Consider the following 18,422-nt stretch of genomic DNA (forward strand, 5'->3'; position numbering starts at 1 on the left):
ACTAGAATACGGTTGAGTGGGACGAGCAGCTGCCCAATGTGCATTGAAACTCCTCGGACGTCCGGATAAGATCCCGACATCCACGTCCAAGAGCAGTCGTCCTGGGGACATCCAATGGATATCATTATAGGATTAATTTTTAACATCCATTTCTTATCCTCCTGCGGACGTCCTTAGGTCATTCGTGCTGGACATTTTGCCCGTGTCCCGAGCGGGACTTTGTTCGAATTTTAGTGACGAACTTTGCCTTGCTGGACATTTCTGCGCTTACAAGTGCGAACGTAGAACCGGCATCGAGTTCATTCAAGCTGTGTGAACCACATCTAGCTTTGTTCAATATAGACATCGACGTTTGTCAGCGAAATATCAACCACTCCTGAAAAATGCAGCATAAAATAAACCAAATTCGATCGAATTCTACCAACTTGTACCCTCTCCCCTTGAGCTACGTCACGCAAAAGAGGCCCACATAGAAGTTCCGTGCAGCGTGCTACGAAGCTACGAGCGGCGCACCTGTGTTGAAAATGAGACGCGGAAGAGCGAGTGCACGGGCAACAACGGCGATAACAATTCGATTACTTCTGAGAACCCTGCCGCTCCTTGGATAGCTTCGGGGTTAGAAAAGTCCTGGCATGCTGCGACATGTTCCCGAGCGTTCGTGTGAACTGACTCTGCGGTTGTGTCCGGCTGCCTTCATTGCCGCGGATTGCGGTTTACGTTCATGCCAGGATATGCCTAATAAGTGCTCCGTGCCCAATTGCTGGGGAAATGGGGGCCGAAAAATCATGCGTTCATGTTTCCGCAAGATCAGTGACAGAATATTGGGTGCCAATGCTAAGGCAAAGAAGAGAAAAGCTGTAATTCTGCGGAATAAGGCAACTGTTTCTTTATAAATTGTTGCGCGATTGTTTTGTATCTCCATTGCTAAACTCATTTGAGGTGTTGTAAATATGTGGACTGCGGTACTGTATGTAATAATGCCTCGAAAGCGAAATTATTCGTTTAGAGCCTAATCTAGAAGCTACTCTGAAAAAGAGGGCAGCACTGACTTTTCAATATAAGCCATGCTCCCTGTCATCATTTACCCGAAATGCGTTCTCAATCCTAAGGTTGAACCATTTCATTTTTTTTTTATGGACGGGCTTTTTAATAATGCAGCGACTAAATAGTCTTGCATAAAAAAAAATAATCTTGGAACACCCTCTGTTCTCGGTGGGCCATCTGCTCAACTACGCCTAAAAAACAACAATAACTGCGCTCTGGTGTTGCCCATAAGGGCGCGATCCCTTCGTTGAACCCGTATCCCCGAGCACGCCGTCGGCCTCTTCTCTGTGACGTCACTCGCCGAGCGCTCAGGCCTTCTGAGCGCTCGGGGACGTTTACTCCTCCTCCGAGGAGGCACACGAGCATCTACCAATGGGCGCGCAGTCTGGACTAACGTCATGAGCTGGACGGCCGGTGACCCCACCGACGGAGAAGATGGCCGCCCGCGCTTCGAACTGGGCGAGGTCGCGTCAGCTGTGGGCTTCAGCCCCTAGTCAGAGTGAATTCCAGAACTGTTTGTGATGGTCTATCATGCCGGATATATTACTGCGAGCTTAGATGCGGCATTTGTGCCGCGTGCGTTTATTCTGAGCCGTGATCCGGCGAAGGAACATTGCAGCAAGCATCGCTGGCGCTGCGCTACGCTTTGCCTGAAAACAGGATCCCGCGTTGACCGCTACGAACACACATCCTGCGTGTTTGTTCCATGTTGTTTTATTTCGCTCCCGAGGGAAGTTACGACGAGAAAAGTTTTCCAAAGACTGCTGTCTACTGTTAGCGGCGGGTGTGTTCGTGTACTGTGTCGCTGCGTTTTTCGTCGGACGGGGTGAAGTGATGGAGCAAAACCATTCTCAGGAGAAATCAGAAAAGTGTGCGCGCATGAAACAAACCTACGAGTGTCTCAACAGAAAATATTTGCAGAAGAAGCCTTCAACGCAAAGATTTCTCACTGTCAACTTAGCGTGAACGATCCTCATTGTCAGCAGTGAGATAGCCGAGCGTCTAGCGACAGTGTTCGAGTGTTGTGTAGCACCATCGATTGATTGCTTTCCACCAGTGCTCACTGCACGCGCAAGCTGTAGAATGCGTGATGTGAAATTGTGAAAACACAAAACCAAAAAATATAAATTTTATGCTATTTAAAGCCAAGAGTATTTATTTAAAATGATGAATGAAGCATTTTTGTACCTGCCTCGACCGTATTCTCGCCCCAGGTTTGTAATGGTTGCGATAAATGCATTAATTGTTTCATATAATCGCTTTTTCAATAGCAACTGATTCATTTTAAGCTTGGAAAACAGGTAGTAGATGCGCCGTGTACATGTGAACAAGCGCAAAAGCCTTGCAGAGATACTCTTTCTACTTTTGTCACTTGCAATGACGCTAAAGAGCAAACGACGGGCAGCGTTGTAGAAGGCACGGGGTTATTTTTCCGTCGCTATCCGGCATGTGCTGTAGCACAGGAGAGTTCTACTAAACCAGTCATCAAAATACAAAAGTCTTTATTTATACCGAGAATTACGCGTTTCAGGAGCACGATTTTTCGAGCGGGACTATTTTAGTCGCAGAGGCAATCGGCTGTCGCGCTTCGGTCATCTGGGCGGGGCCTCCCTGTTTTTCTAAAGTTGTATCCGACTATAGGCATGCACAACACCCTGCCAGAGGTGATCGAGGCCCAACGAGTGGCCCAAATAATACGACTCCCGTCATCGCGAGCGGGGAGACGCATCCTCGAATCCCTTGGATGCGGTCACCAAGAAATCACGGAGCGCAAGGCGACCCTATCACCCATGGTCCGAGATACGTTCACGGTAGATCCCCTCCCACGTAACGTCCACCCTCAATACAATGTAGGGCGCCGAGTAGCCCGGGCTCGTTCCCTGTTTAAAGTGGCTGCGGCCACTCCGAATCTTGCATGTTTCGTTGACGCCGCCCAGTACGGGCGCTCTGATCACAATGCTGTAGTTTCGGTTGACTCCAATGACACTCTCATTAACTCAGCATCCGTACGGAAGGTTTCTGCAACAGTAGCCTAGCAGGTTGCTATAGCTATCGCTGAAGGACCCTCTACGCCCCAATATCTTTACAGACTCCAGGTCTGCAGCACGAGCGTTCGCCTCCGGCTCGATCTCAAATGAGGCGGCGGCCATCTTCGGCACCGAGGGGGCTGCTGGTTTTCATAGCATCAAATGGTCCCCGGCCCATATGGGAATAAATGTGCATTCTGAGGTTGTTAACGTTAATGAGTTGGCCCATGACTGTGCGCGAGGTCTTACACACCGCGGCGGTTCCGGTGGACTCACGGGCGGGTATACTTATGACTGTACAAGGATTCGCTTCTCACCTTCCATGAAATCTTGGCACATTACCTACTTGCTCGGCGGGCCTTTCCAATACCACATCCTAAACTCACTGGACCACAATCGTCGGCCTTTCGCATGCTCCAAATGGGGTCGTTCCCCTCCAGGGACCGATTCAGTCACTTCGCACCTAATGTAGAACCCCACTGCCCAGACTGGGGGGAGGCGTACTGCTCTTTATCTCACATGCTCTGGCAATGCCCTGCGTTACGCAGCTCATCGCTTACCACTCTAACGGACTAGGAGGCAACGCTTAAAAGCGGCGACCTCTCAGAGAAACTACGGCCTGTCCAGAGGGCCTGCGACAGGGCGGAGGACCACGTTCTCCCGACCCCGATGTGGGTGCGGCGCGCGACCGCTACGGGGACTCCCTAAAAGGGAGGTACCTTAACGCCGGTATACCTCAGGACCATCAATAAAGTTCTTTGTTTGTATGTCTCTCTGTCACTTTCAGTTTACAGCATCACGAGGTTCCACGTGGATCGACTACGCACAACAGTTTTCACACCGGAAGGTAGAGTTAACTTCATGGCGTAGATTTCCTGGTGCACATTTTATTGCTTAATTGTGCTTTAAGTGTGAAATAATTTTCCCGCGTATTCTCAACTTTGCAGCATAAAAAAAAGAAGGATTGACTAACGTGTCCTAAAACATTTCAGTGGCGGCGGCAGTGATACGACGGTCACTTGCTATAGTGCTGTGCAGGATACGGTGGGGCACTTAAAACAGCACTTTAATGGCGCATTCGAACGGTAGTCGGAGCACCCCGGCAGCTGTAGAAAGGGTGTATGACAGCAGTTAAGCTCTATTGCCGAAATAAGCGCGATCTAACTGCTGAATGAAACCTTACTACCATTGCTAGATCTATTTTGTTCTCGTAACACAAATTACAAACAGCGTTTCATGGCCTTTGAAGCGCGGCCGGGTGCTCTGAAACGATCCACGGGAAGATGCCATAAGAAAGTGAGACGAAATGACGGTGCGGCTTTGCATTTGCAGCCCCTGGGCAGTTTTCAAGGTACCGCGCAACGTAAAGGTCTTGAGTGACGCTGAAATTCGATAGCGCTGCAGTGAAGCCCACTGAAGAAAAATCGAAGAAAAAATCCGTTATTAGTATTGGAGTTGAAAAACACCAGTCCGAACCTCTCTGGTGAGAGCTTTGTAAAACAGTGCACGGCCGCATAAGAACTCGTTCCGCCATAAAACCTCATACATCATCATCATCATTATCGTCACCACCATCATCACCACCACATAAGAATTGATTCAGCTCGGTAAAGGCTAAACTTTCAAATTTAGGACACCCATGGAATGACGGTTTTGTTTGTTTGTTCTTTTTTGACGACTGATAGTACGAAGTTAATCAGGCTGATTTAAAGTGTAGATATGATGCTGGGAGTCTCGGTCCCTCACTGTTGTTCTCCGAACGTGACGTTTGTTTTAGAATGACTTATTGTGCTTCCACTCACCGTGGCAGATTTGCGCCATTCTTTCTAGGGTAGCGATAACAGCAACACTAGGTTTAAGCCATCGCAACATGTATACTTCCATTTTTAATCTCCTGCACGACAGTTTCTTGCTTAAGGGGCCATGACATCAGGTTTTCGAGCCTGAATTTTGCATTGTATGGTAAACTGCACGCGTCCCACACCAAGCTTGCAAAATTTACCACATTCAATGCGGCGAAAAATTTGTATTTGATTTTTTTTATATTGCAGTTGAACCGTGCAGCAGTCTGATAAATCTGAGTGATGACGAAATGAAACGCACCCTGGAAACGGCTCTCTCGATACAACGGGCCGGAAGCCATCTCAAAAGGCACACACTTGTGTACTGCAAGCACCGGAAGTAATTTCTAGAGTTGGAAATACGTCATGGCAGCCATGGGTCGTTTCGTTTTTAAATGTGCGTCTCGGCGGTTTCCTTCTGCTTTTCACGGCGCGAGGGAAGGAATTGTGGGCCCAGCTCAACGGTGAAGGCTTGCTGCGACGTTGTGTGGCAGAGCGTGCGACGCAACTAACGTGCGATGTGGTCTAGAACTGTCTCAGAGCAGACGACACAGCAATGATCCCGCATTTCCTGACGTCACCCAGTCCATGCCGAAAAGGCGGTCGTTCTCAGTGAGAAAAGCTTAGAAGTAGCGATTTCGTGCAGAATTTTTTTTAGGTGTGTGTGTATAACCGTATTGTGCCTTCTATTCTCAGCTACAATGATAAACTGAGAATAGTCGGACGACCGTGTCATGCCTCCTTTCGTTGTTCTCGCCTATAACACTTTTGAGAATTATTAGCATTTTGTTCCATTCGGCTTTAGGATCGGGTCTTCAGCGTTTCATTCCTTCGCTATGTTTTTCCCCTAAAACTCTTTTTTATTGTTTTTGTATTTTTTCGGCAAGTCCACTTGTCGAAACGTTGGCTTCCTCTTTTACCTTGTTCTCGTTTTGCTCATCGTCTTGAATTGACATCTCCCGCCGTCCCCGTATTCTCCCTGGATTTTTATTGTGTTGTCACTTTGGGATCACCGAGTTTAATCTTGTTCGACTACTTAGCATGTTGTGGGGTTAGGAGTTTCTCCGTGCCGGAAGAAGAAAGAGGGGGACGGGGCGCGGGGTGTAGGAGGAACCTACCCTTACCCTCTTATTTTTTTTATCTGAAGCATTGTTGGCAACCTTAGGGCACTTACCCTACATGTCAGATTTTTTCCTGTGCTTTAGCTGCTTGGTAGGGCCGTCAGATAATTTTTCAATCATATGTAGAATTCTTCCATTTCGCCTGGAAATTTGTGTCCTTGGCAGTAAACTCTGAGCAACCTTAGAAAGCGCGACAAATCTGGCGAGTCGCACATTCTGAAACTAAGGACAAACCTGCCTAAAACCAATGCGTACTTGTTTTGGTAGACATATTCAGGAATTTGCAGGATAATCGGGGCAGATGATCCTCGTGCATACACTCAAACAAAATTACGCCCTGTGAGCGGTATCTTGCCACACAACAATTATCGTCATCTGCCTTGTCCGCATTTCCTTTCTTTAACACTGCGAGCCCGGTACTTTCAAGTCACGAACGGCATGCGCGTTATCACCAGGACAGAGCATTCTCGACAGGAACATAGCGAGCTCAACGTTTACAAGAAAGGAAATGCAAGCAAGACAGATGACGATTATTGTTGTGTGGTAAATATACATCTCAAAGGGTGCAACGGTTTTTAGAGTGTCGCTTTGTTCAACCAACAGTATAAAAATGAGTGGCGCAGATCTTACACACGTGCAAGTTTTGCGGTTATAGAAAATTTTGCTTCTAGGCAAAGACTACAAGCGCTGCGTAGGCGCACGCAATTTATGCTGGCAAACAAGCTGAAGTGCACGACCTCTGAGTTAGCCGCCATTTACAATATGAAGCAGCTAGCTGCCATTGAGGTGAACGAAAGACTGCTGTGCTCTGGAACGGTTTTATGACGTACAATAACTCCTGCTCTTAGTTTGGAAGCGAGAATGAGGCTGTCCATACTTCTGAGGCATTATGCTCGCTCGTTGCCTAATCTAGAGAGAACTGAACAATAGTGGAGAACGCTGCCTTTTTAATTTACCAGTGACAAAAAAGCCACTTTGAAAGCAGTTACCTATATCATTCAGAGCAAAAATTTGAGAGCTAAAGGTTTATGACACGAAAGAGTTCAGAAATATCTCCAAATTGGCTCAAATTATAGTATTATTATTAAGTGTAATGGCATCGTTACTCTGGATCACATGCTTTGGCAGTGTCCTGGGACTTTCACAGACTGTGACAAGGAGAGAGACTGGTGGCAGCGAGTCCTACACAGTGGATGTCCTTTCGATCAAGTACAGGCCGTCCAGAAGGCCCATGATACTGCGGTAAGGTTAAACCTTACTGTCCCGACGTGGGAGCCGCCTGCGTCAACCTAAGGGTTGATCTTCAGGACATTAAATAAAGTTCATCATACCTTACCATACCATACCATACCGCGCGTGACTAACGCTACGACTGAGAGAAACATATCCAGCATGAGTGACGTAAAAAAAAAAAAGCGGGACGAACTTGAGCTGAAAACCTCGCCACAGTCTTTGTAAATCAGCTTTTTTTGATAGTGCGCCAATATGAGCAGCAATTGAATAATAAGAAAGGACCAATTATTATACTTGATCGAAAGTAAATATGCTGAACGGAGACATAATCTTGAGAATGACTTTGCTTGAGGAATGAGTAAACAACAGGTATCTCTGATCTTGTGATCGGTTCGTTACGGCCCTGCAAGAAGGAATAATTTTTAAATAAACAAGCAATAATCACTTATTTTGGCCTCGTACTTAGTCACCATACACAAAAACCAATCAAGTGTATTTATACCATTACAGTCATCAAAACATTTCATCAGAGGGTATTGCAAGTTCAGATTTCAGTTTTATTTCGAAGCGAAACCTAATGTAGGTCCTGAAATGCGCGAATGTTGGCCATAATATATTGCTTTATAAATGAACTTGCGACGTAACTTACAGGAAACTTCATTTATTCGAAAATTGTGTTTTTAACTATTTACCAGTTACAGTGACTAATTTTGATAGCCTATTATTTAGAGTTCACGACGATGTAGTGACGCATATTTGAACCAGAAGTTAGGGCGTAGGGTCATACGTAGGGTCGAGCCGAAGGCTGCGTAGGGTCATGTCAGTCAGTCAGTCAAGAACTTCAGTGAGGTCCTGAGGAGTTTTAAGCCGTTAGAGATCCCATGCGGGGAGCTCGTCGGGCCGAAACCGTAGCGACGCCCAAGTCGGGACGGGGACGTGGTGACGCTCCGCCAGTTCTTGGGCCCTCTGGACGGCCTTGAGCTGGAGTTTGAGGTCCGGGCTTTTGAGGGCTTCTTCCCATTCGGACTCACTGGAGAGAGGGCCCTTTGGTAACGCGGTACATTGCCATAGCATGTGCGCGAGTGAGCAACAGAGTTCTTGGCAGTCTGGGCAATTTGCCGGGATGTCTAAGTTATAGTGACTTAGTAGGCCTCGTGACGGATACGAGTCCGTTTGTAGCATTCGAAACACGGCCGCCTGCGCGCGTTCGAGTTTGGAGTGCGGGAGCGGGTATTTCATTCTGCCTTTTCGATAGTGTGAGGTGATTTCATGATAAGTGAGTAGCGGGTCATTAAACTGAATGTCCAGCCCCTCGGAGGCCGTGGGACCGTCTTGACGGGAAAGTTCTCGCGCACGATCGTGGGCCGTTTCATCGAGGTTTGGTTTTCACGGGTGAATGTCTTTCATCATGTGAGCGGGGAACCAGGAGAGGCGTCGTTTGCTCTAATTTGAGCTCGCTAGTAGTATATGCGCTACTTTTTTACATACGTTGCCGCTTTCGCTGGCCCGAATTGCGGCACGTGAGTCCTCACGGACTCACGTGCCGCAATCCGCAATGCCGCAGTCCGTGAGGCTACGGCTATCTGTAGGGTCATGAAGGGCTTTTTTTTTTCGGCCGCCACGTAGGGTATTTTTGAAAAAAAGTGGTTGGGCAGCATTGGTCTGAAGACCGCCCCTAGAAACTTACAAGTACGAACAATGCAGTGGCAAGAACGTGGGTGCTGCCTTCTCTTTCAAACGACCGAATAGCTGTGACGCCTCTGCACGTGTGTTGGTCGGTAAAGCAGATGATTACGACAGAAGGACTCTTTCGGCGTAATTATCTGCGAAATAATGGCTTTCAACCACGTTGGATGTTTCAGCAAGCGCACGTTAGGGAATCCCCTGAACTTCGTGAAGACACTTACCTTTGCAGGTACTGCGCCACGATGAACTATGTGCGTCCTACAATAATGCACGGCATATTTACAGCACTGCAAAGCAGAAACGCACAACGTAACGAAGACATGCCGGGCGCTTCCTTACGTTGAGTGCGTCTGTTTTTCAGCGCTCTAAATGTGCCAGCATACTCGAACGAACTAATCCTGCTTTGCGATTTAAGGGGTGCGCAACATACCCTGTTCCAGGTTACAACCAGACACAAACAAAGTGCTACCGTACGCTGCAGAGAAACGGCGCAGAGAAGAGGGTGTAAGCCATGAATAATGTATAATTCTAATTCTTCCGAGAAAACAGTGGTCTCCCCACGCGCTTGATCAACACACACGAACAAGACACCATCGAACACTGGGTACTGTGTTGGTAGCATCAGTTTCTTTCTCCGTCTTTTTTTATACACAATTTGTCAACGGAGTCAACGAATGGCCATCTTGCACGTTTTCTTCCGCAAGTCTGCATCACGTACGTAACGCTTCCCATTCAACAAAGTTCAGCACAACGCGCACTCTGTGGTCACATATGTATACACTGGACACAGCACAGCAAACCGCAGACATGGAGCGATGCGCCATATCGACGGTGATTCGCGCCAGCTGAAATCGCCAAACATCAACGACTAAAAAAACGCAAGCACGTGTATAAAAAAGTAAACAACAGGTATTGCAGGCTTTGTTTTATAGGCGCAAACGAAAACCAAGAAAGGCAACGAAAGCTGGTTAGTGAAATAGCATTCAATGGCGACCATGAATAAGTCAGTAAAGTAAATGCTGAATTCTGATATATCCTCAAGAATGCACGAAAGCGTTGGTAGTAGGTGTATTTTAAAATATTACACTTTTTGCCGCGGCCTGCTTTTATGTGTGCAAAATTGAAGTGAAAAGATATTCTGCATGTTTCATGAAGGACTTCAAGGAGAAAAAATAAACAGCAAAGCAAGGAGACACACATTCGATTTGAAAATAAAGAAGTCAAAAATCTATTCAGTGTTCTATAGATGATCCGCCTAAAATTTGCGCCCACTAAAAGACATGCACGAGAAATTCAAAGAAAGTATATAATCTCATTGTTTAGGATATAACTCCTCGATTATATACTTCCTTTGCGTATATAGTTTTCTACAACACTGCCTTGACGACCTTGTAGATTAGCACTAAACAGACTTCAACTAATCATTTCTTCTTTCTTTCTTCGTCAAACTGTCGACGGCAGGCCACGCGTTAGCGCACTTGGCTGCTTTCTTTAACTGTATCACATGTTGACGCAATGTCGCATTGAAGAAGAATGTGATTCAGGATAACAGGGAGTTTCCCTCTGCCACTGCACCCGTGGTTCTGAAGAAACAGCCGGGTTCTGGAGCCCTGTATAGACGAATCCGATTTGATTGAGGGCACCTCGGGATCAACGTTTGACGGTTTTAGCTCGCGCACTCCAGAGATTCATGTGTGACCGCCATGCCGGCGGGCATATCCAATGACACCGCACAAGTTCCGTTCAAGGAATCACTCCACACATGAACAATTACACAGCGCTACCCTTTCTTGTTAGCGCCAGGGCAGAAAAAAGGCATGGGATGTGGAGGGGGGGGTCGCAAGGGGGGATGGGGAATTGAGGACACGGCACGAACGACACAACCAGCGTGCGGACGTTCACGAGGCGTTTGAGCCGTCCTCACTTCCAACGTTCAGGTATTTGTAGCAGCGTTATCTCGGCAAACACCTCCTCCATCGGAACCAACCCGACACTGACGATTCCAGAGACACAGGGTTGGCGTTACACTGCTTACGCACAAAGGCGAACTGTTCGCACATGCGAATACCAGCCACACAGGCGCTCATAGCACGTGGCGGGGAGCTGTTACTTGGCTAGTCTGACCGCGCCCCGCTCTGGATACCTTGAGTCGAGCCACTGGAAAAGGCTTTCCTATAGCGCTGGCCTCAACTGATCTCTGTTCTGATGGAAATCGATGCTGTCCCCTCCCGACTAATAGAATTTGCAGCCAATGCACGGAACAGAACAGTTGTGTGGCGACCGGTGCGTAGGGTCAAGGAATTTATAATTTTAAACTCACGTAACGGCGGTGTCTAGGCGCCGGCGGCAATAGCTTGTAGCGGCCCAATTTTATAAGAATTCCAAGCTTGCGCAGCGCATGACTTGCGTCAACTGGCAGGTACTCGCTGCCGTAACGAATGTGATGTGCTTGCACCAAAGCGAATAAACACCAGCAGCAATTTGTGTAGTATTATTGCTCAATACGCATAATTCCATCCCAACAGCACCTTAACATTTGCGCACGATGACTCCGCGGACTTAATGATGGCTGCTAAATATGTGAGAGCTATCACGCTCCGCACCCACACAGCGAACGCTGAAGAGGTGAGAAAAACAGGTTGATATTGGTTATATGACAGCGCGCCGGAGACGATGGCGGCCGACGCCACACAAGCACCGTGTGTCGTGTCGCTCGCCTCCTTCAGTTTCTGAGCCGCGAGAAACGTTGTCGCGAACACGCATTCAGGCAGAGACGGGTGCACGTAAAGAACAACAGCACCAGCAATGTCAAAAGTTTGCTTGAAAGGAGTTGCCTTACTTGTGCCGGTTCCCAATGTCAGGTGCTTCAGCGCAGACTGACGCGAGCTGTCGCAAACCGAAGTGCGAAAAGGACATGCATTTTGGCGTGTGTTCCACTACAGATTGCGTCTTTATGTCTCGTGCTCTCCCTTTGCTCTAGAGTGGGTGACACGAAAGCGTTATCCAGTGACTAGAACGACATGAACAGGCTAGCGCGCGCGTACGACCAGACCGTGCGATGACGGCGCATGCGCACTGACATCTCGGAAAGCAGGAGCGGGACGTCAAAGGGCCACATGCATGAGCCTGGGAATAAAAGCTTACTGTGCGAACGCTGGTTCGCGTGCGGTGTCTTTTTTAACGTGTCTAGCTTTCGATTTTCTCTTCTTTCAAAAGAATATTGGAATGCTAAGGGGGAGCCAAAATCATCACCGACACAACGAAGCATAATTCTGCGCGCATTTAGTTCAGGTTGCTTCGTGCCCCGAAGCCAAGCTTTCTGCGAGTGCATTTAACGAAACAGACATTTTACGCGCAGAACTCCCTGCAGTGATCACAAGCGCTCACAACAGTCAGAACTTGACTGCGGGCACTACAAAACAACGGAACTGTGCCGCAACGTGACGCTTCTGAGCATGCTTAAAGTATTTAGTATTATGAATCAATATAACAGTGATAAGTGCCTAAGGCAACGCGCTCATTGCTAAGTCGATTAAAGGCGGACCGGAGAAACAGTAGTTTTGATCACGTGTCATTCACTTCCTTTCTAAACGAACCAACAACCATGTGTTTGAGACATCGCGCGCTGTTCTGGCACCATGTTTACGCGCAAAGGTGCGCATGGTGTAAGACTGCAGGAATGGTCACTACCATCGTGTTAGACCGCTTCTGGCTGTTACACTTAACGACGAGGATGGGGGCGCGGGCTTGTGTTTCCCACTGCCAGCCTGGAACCAAGCTAATAACCGACAAAAGTGCTCACGTGTGTGCATGCGTGCAGTAATGTGAACTCTATTAGTAAGACGAAGTTGGATACATATATCGTGTATACATATGTATATAACACCAGCTTGCCTGCCATGACTGGGAGAACACACATGACGCGAAGTATATGTACATATATGTATATGTCAGACAAGTTGCTCAAGGAAATAAGGCACTTTCAGACACCAAGAAAAATGACGCGCGCATTGCACCACTCACACTCGCAGAAAGCGCACCACACGCCGGACAGGCAACGAAACACAACTTTTGAAACACTGTTCACATTCCTGCCGGCAGTGCCCGCGGGAAGCCGCAGCCAGTTCCTTCGGCTGAGGAAAGCTGCGGGACTTCTCTGTCGGATCAACTTTGCCGACTACGGTGGCGCTGAAAATCTGGTCCAAGTCGTCTTTTGTGGGTTACGGACATAATTTATGGGCGTGATGGTCTCAACTCACAGGCTTCTGGATTTTGCCAGCCGTACCGGCACCGTGTACAGGAGCTTGCGGGTACGTAGCTTGCACGTGACGTCGCTGGGGTTATTTTCCAACGCCGCTTGCAGATTACTGTCCATTTTTCAGTAAGATTTCACATCATCACAGACATGAGCCCGCTGCGCAGATCTTTGGTGCTTAGCGTTGCCCCTCATGTGAACAAGCGTAGGGACGTTCGCTAGTACAAGCCACAGTCCGTACATCGTGTTAGCTAAAGATGAGAGAGACACAACCCGCGAGATGATACACGCGCTGCCCAAAAGCGTCTACAAGTCAGCGTCGCCAGGAACTATGGTTCACCCGTTGTGAGGACGAGTAGCATTTATAAAAATAGCTCCTCTCGGGCGCCTGTACAGGGCACACAGTGTGCGCAAGCTGGCCGGCGAGAACTAAACAAAACAACTCACAGGTGCCTCAGCGTGGCCCTGCGGACGCCGAGCCGTGAACGTACTATGCCTGGCTGTCGCAGGAACTCTGCGGCAAGCAGGTCTGCTGCGACACTTCAGTGGCGTGTAACAGAGTGCAGATGCGCGTGGACAAAGCGCGAGGTTTTGACGCTTGTGGGATCACGACGCTTTGATGGGGAGCAAGCGCTGTTGGCACTGGCTGTCCCATGCGAATTTCCAGAAAAAAGAACGGGCGAAGTTTGTGAAACAAGGGCTTTGACGAACAGAGCCACCTGTTGAGGTCGCTTTACAATAAGACAGCGCGCCAGGATATGCAGCAGTTTTCAGTCGCGAAAGTTCCAGTATATAGGACACAGGCCAGTGATTTAATACGGTCCCTGCCGATGGAACTCGCCAGACTACAACAAAGATTAGTAGGCCCGGGTAGATTTGAAGCGAACATCGGCGCACTGACAAAAGAGAAAAAAAGCTGCTTCTACGCAACCATGCTCCAACCTTCAACTCGTTACTGTCTTCCACGGCAACCGAAATTCACGAGGCTCTGCTAAAGAACAAACCTAAAAATTTGCTAGATCTTCTAGTTCGGTGACTCGCATTAATTTACTAAGAGATGCCAACGGTAGTATTTGCAGGCGTACGTGCTAATATAAACACGGGCGCTGGCCTGCCTGACAAGGTGGTCCAACTTTAGTTCTGCTCATTTTAGCTTCGTAAAGTAATGCATAGGTTGCAATGAAAGCACTCACACTAGCAGCAGCCGAGCAGCGCGCTGTCTGTGCCCTCTAGCAACGCCGGCAACACTGCGATCTCTCGAGTAAAACTTGAAGCGCGCGAACAAGACGAAGACAACAATCGAAAACACACACAACAGGACGAGCGCTGTTGTGTGTGTTTTCGATTGTTGTCTTCGCCTTCTTTGCACTGCTTCAAGTTTTACTCAAGATGAACCAACTCACCTAAATCAAGCTGTTGCGATCTCTAAAGCGTGGAATGGGCTTATCACGCATTTTACCACTGCAGATAACGAACATCTTGCGAAGCCCGCAGCGTTTCACGATGTTGGCGTAATCCGCCTGGTCGAAGTGCATCGTTCCTTCTCACACAGCGGTTGTTAATTCTTGCCTTGTCCGCACAACGGCGCGCATGTTTATTGCGAACTAGAGTTACTGCATACACTACCATTGGTAGCGTATACAATAACTCTATTGAGAACAGCTAGTGAAGGGAGAAGGGATAAAAGAACACGTTACAAAGGCGTGAGAGAGGAAGCGAGCGGAGGAAGAGAGAATTGCGGAAGAAAGGCTGGAACTCGAAGTGTAGCTGAGATGCTAGTTGGAAGATACAAATGCCTTGCAAGAGAGGCGAGCCAGCGCTCCTGTCTTTCTACGTGGGTAATGCTGCAGTGGCCACGCTATTGCGCGTTGCAGCATCCCAGTGTAGCATTGGCAGTACTCATTACTCGAAGAAGAATAGAAATAAGTTATCACTTCTGCTTTGCAAGCGGTGACGTTGCAGAAGTTTCGTGCTGAGCGCTAATCTTCGGTAGGTTTGACTTGCCAATGGCCGACGATTTGTGCCAGACATCCAGTGACAACAGCGCCTGCTGACGTTTACATGTTCGAAATCTCCTACCGGAGAAGGTGGGGCTTTGTCAAAGCAAGACGCTACAGAGCCATTAACAGAAAACCCAATGACACCTCTTGGGCAGTCTTGATTAATGGAAGACATCCCTCACGCCGAGCATTAGGTCGCACGACGTATGCCTGCGTTTCTCTCTGTGTGCGCGCGCGTGTGTGTGTGTGTGTGTGTATGTATGTATGTATGTATGTATGTATGTATGTATGTATGTATGTATGTATGTATGTATGTATGTATGTATGTATGTATGTATGTATGTATGTATGTATGTATGTATGTATGTATGTATGTATGTATGTATGTATGTATGTATGTATGTATGTATGTATGTATGTATGTATGTATGTATGTATAACTTGCGCACGCACTATCAGGGTAGAATGAAACGCAGGCAAAGCTCTAGTCATCGTTCTGATGCCAAGTGCTGCATCCATAGCGTTTTTAAAACATGTTGCGAAGTGACATTTCGCGACGAACTTGAGTGTGATAACCGAATCGGCTCTCTGGAGTTTCGTTCTCTCCTGACGTCATGTGCGCGTGCGCGCATGTACGGATGTCTGCACGTGTGCAAGTTCAGGAACCCGCTCAATAATGATAAGTTCCGGCCCGATAAGTTCATCGTCTGCGCACCATGTGGATTGCGTTGGGCGACGCAGTCTACGCAGGCGCCATTATGTAGCGGCAAATGCTGCAGTGTTCTCGAGATCTTGCGTGCAGGAGCTAGTTCCCAGTCTTTCCCTCTGGCGTTTCCAAGCGGCAGTCCTGGTCAGGTGACAGCGTGCCGCGGTGGGAACGTGCGCAGTCGCACTGCTAACGAATGATCAAGACATTTGTTGCCATATAGTGCTGTCCAAGTGCGATTAGCAGGCATTGGATCGCAGCAGGACATTCTTTGCCGAGGATGCATCAGCCGCCAGGTTGAGAGTCAGTTGTCTGCAAGCGATAAAGCAGGGTGGGATATGCAGGTGACAGAAATATGCAAAATTAATAAAATGCTTCCCTAAAATGAAGAAAACAAAAGCAAGAATGCAAGTCTAGGGCTTGGTGTGCCAGAAATGTATTCTGTAATTGCTTAATTTCTCTTTAGTTCTTGAAGTATGGGCACTATGTTCTACTCTGCTATTTAAAACCACGGCAATTATCCGCATGCAGCACAGTGATTGTGAAGACAGTATGTAAATTCTTACGTTTATGTCGCAGTACCTGTTGGATAGGTTAGGTTGCGTTCGCATATACACTACAAACAGGATGTAAATGTCAAACAGTGATGTGTCTTTTACAGTTCAACAAATGTGGATTGCATTGCGCTAAAGCTTCGTTCCAGCAAAATCGTTTTGCCTCGAGGTTCCCTGCACTTCCACGGTACTATTACTGTGCCAGTGGAATTAACTTGTTGACAGAAACAGTGCTTACAAATGAAGCTTTTCGTAATGCTAACGACCTTGTACAATCCAGAATTCGGCTGCACAGCTGTTACCACTTTTTAAAATTTTGAAAGCACAACAGCGACACGTCGAAAACAGCAATTTTCAATGTTCCTGTTATATAACGCAGGATTCCGCGATGTATGCGCAATCCTGCGACGTACACTAGATTGGGTTTGCAGAATAATCAATAGAGCAAAGTATCAGGTCGGTTAGGAGCCCGTCTCACGCGTTTCGCTTTTCCAAATTTTGTAATTCAACGGATGGAAATATAATAGAAAAAAAAAATCTGGAGGGCGAACAAAACATGGCAGATTGCGTGGCTTGCCGGTGGTGGTGAAACAGTATGTAGTTTTCTTTTTTTGTCTTCTTCATTTTTCTAAGTACTTTGGTGCAAGTGCGTTAACAGCGAAGTCAGACGCTCATGGGAACGCATTCGGCACCAAATACTTAAGGGAAGACACTTCCGAATATGCGAAGTAAAGCTTCTGCAGCTGGGAATGCAACTGCGTTTTCCAGCGCCTTTGCATTGCCTGCGCTGGGAAGCTTCTCATTCCGTGCTTGATGCTAAAGCTAAATGCCAGAAAGCTGTCAGCCCACTGTAACATCTCTGAGCTGGTCTCGCCGGAAAACAGACACCATCTTCTATTTTGTCTAGTTCGCTTTACGCATGTCATATATACGACTACATCAAAAATAAAGAGTAGAAAATCGACAACGTATAAAACTAGCAGATGCCATAGGCGTGTTGCGCTGCCCAGGCGGCGCTGCAAGAACGCCGGTCATCAGCGGCCTCCATGCAGCGTTTATCGGTTTCGTGTAGCACAAAAGCAAAGCCTCCGCTAAGGAATGCAGTATATTTGCCCATCTGAGCTACATCTCGGTGGGAATTTCGGAGACTTTCTTGCGCTTAGGGCTTTCTTCCGTGCAGTGTACGCCATGAAAGGAGACAAATGCAGTGCCGAATGCGCAAGCGGTGCGCGAGAAGCATATACAGCTTTTCTACGCTGCCACTTTCTCGTACAGCTCCAGTCAGACGACGTAAATCTGCAATAAACTGTCGAAATACGTACATTATAGTGAACACAAAGCTACGATACTTTGCATTTGGGTCCTGCGAGCGAAACTATTCAGAATGTTGGTACTGCGTTATGCCAGACCGCTAGCCTGGGGCAATGGTTTCTTGAACGCGCACTGCCAGTCTGTGTTATTCACACCGAATATATCTCGCCCACCGGACACACAATTTACGTATTCCAAGAATGCATCACAAGGAAACCGTGTACATCAACCAGTGCATTAAAATACGTGCACGCTGGTGCGAGAAACTTTAATAATCGGGGAACAGGTTAGCCGAGAAAAAGGTCTGGCATGCTACTACAGTGAAGAGAGATCAAAGGACCCCCCCAAAAAAAACACACACACAAATTGCACGCGCATCCACTCGCACAAAAAATTCGGAAAGGGGCACCAGTGAGCGCCATGAAATGAAAATGGGAAGTGGAGCTTTATGGCACCGTTAATGCATAAAATGTTAGCCATCTATGTACTCTTGGTTCCACCACAGAGATGACTAGCATTTGTTGCATTTAGAAGGGTAATAGGTATCAACCGAGCTGCCTCGTATGATTCTATACTTCCCTCGAACTCGAACATCGCGACATGCCACGTCAGTCGCGGCAGTGTGCTGCTCTTTGACTGGTGGC

General features: G+C 47.6%; 2 protein-coding genes across 2 annotated transcripts in view; both read right to left on the minus strand.

The window, feature by feature from the left end:
• Positions 1 to 14,477, minus strand: part of Pus1 (Pseudouridine synthase 1) — a 54,177-nt gene extending 39,700 nt beyond the window's left edge. The window contains exon 1 of the mRNA XM_070531300.1: positions 11,792 to 14,477. The gene's annotated coding sequence lies outside the window, so the exon portion shown is untranslated. The remainder of the gene's footprint in view (positions 1 to 11,791) is intronic.
• A 2,884-nt stretch (positions 14,478 to 17,361) lies between these two features.
• The window catches only part of LOC135902910 (cell adhesion molecule Dscam1-like), a 121,481-nt gene continuing 120,420 nt past the window's right edge, over positions 17,362 to 18,422 (minus strand). The window contains exon 19 of the mRNA XM_070523469.1: positions 17,362 to 17,773. The gene's annotated coding sequence lies outside the window, so the exon portion shown is untranslated. The remainder of the gene's footprint in view (positions 17,774 to 18,422) is intronic.

Source organism: Dermacentor albipictus, chromosome 1 (assembly GCF_038994185.2).
Source record: "Dermacentor albipictus isolate Rhodes 1998 colony chromosome 1, USDA_Dalb.pri_finalv2, whole genome shotgun sequence".
Classification (NCBI taxonomy): Eukaryota; Metazoa; Arthropoda; class Arachnida; order Ixodida; family Ixodidae; genus Dermacentor; species Dermacentor albipictus.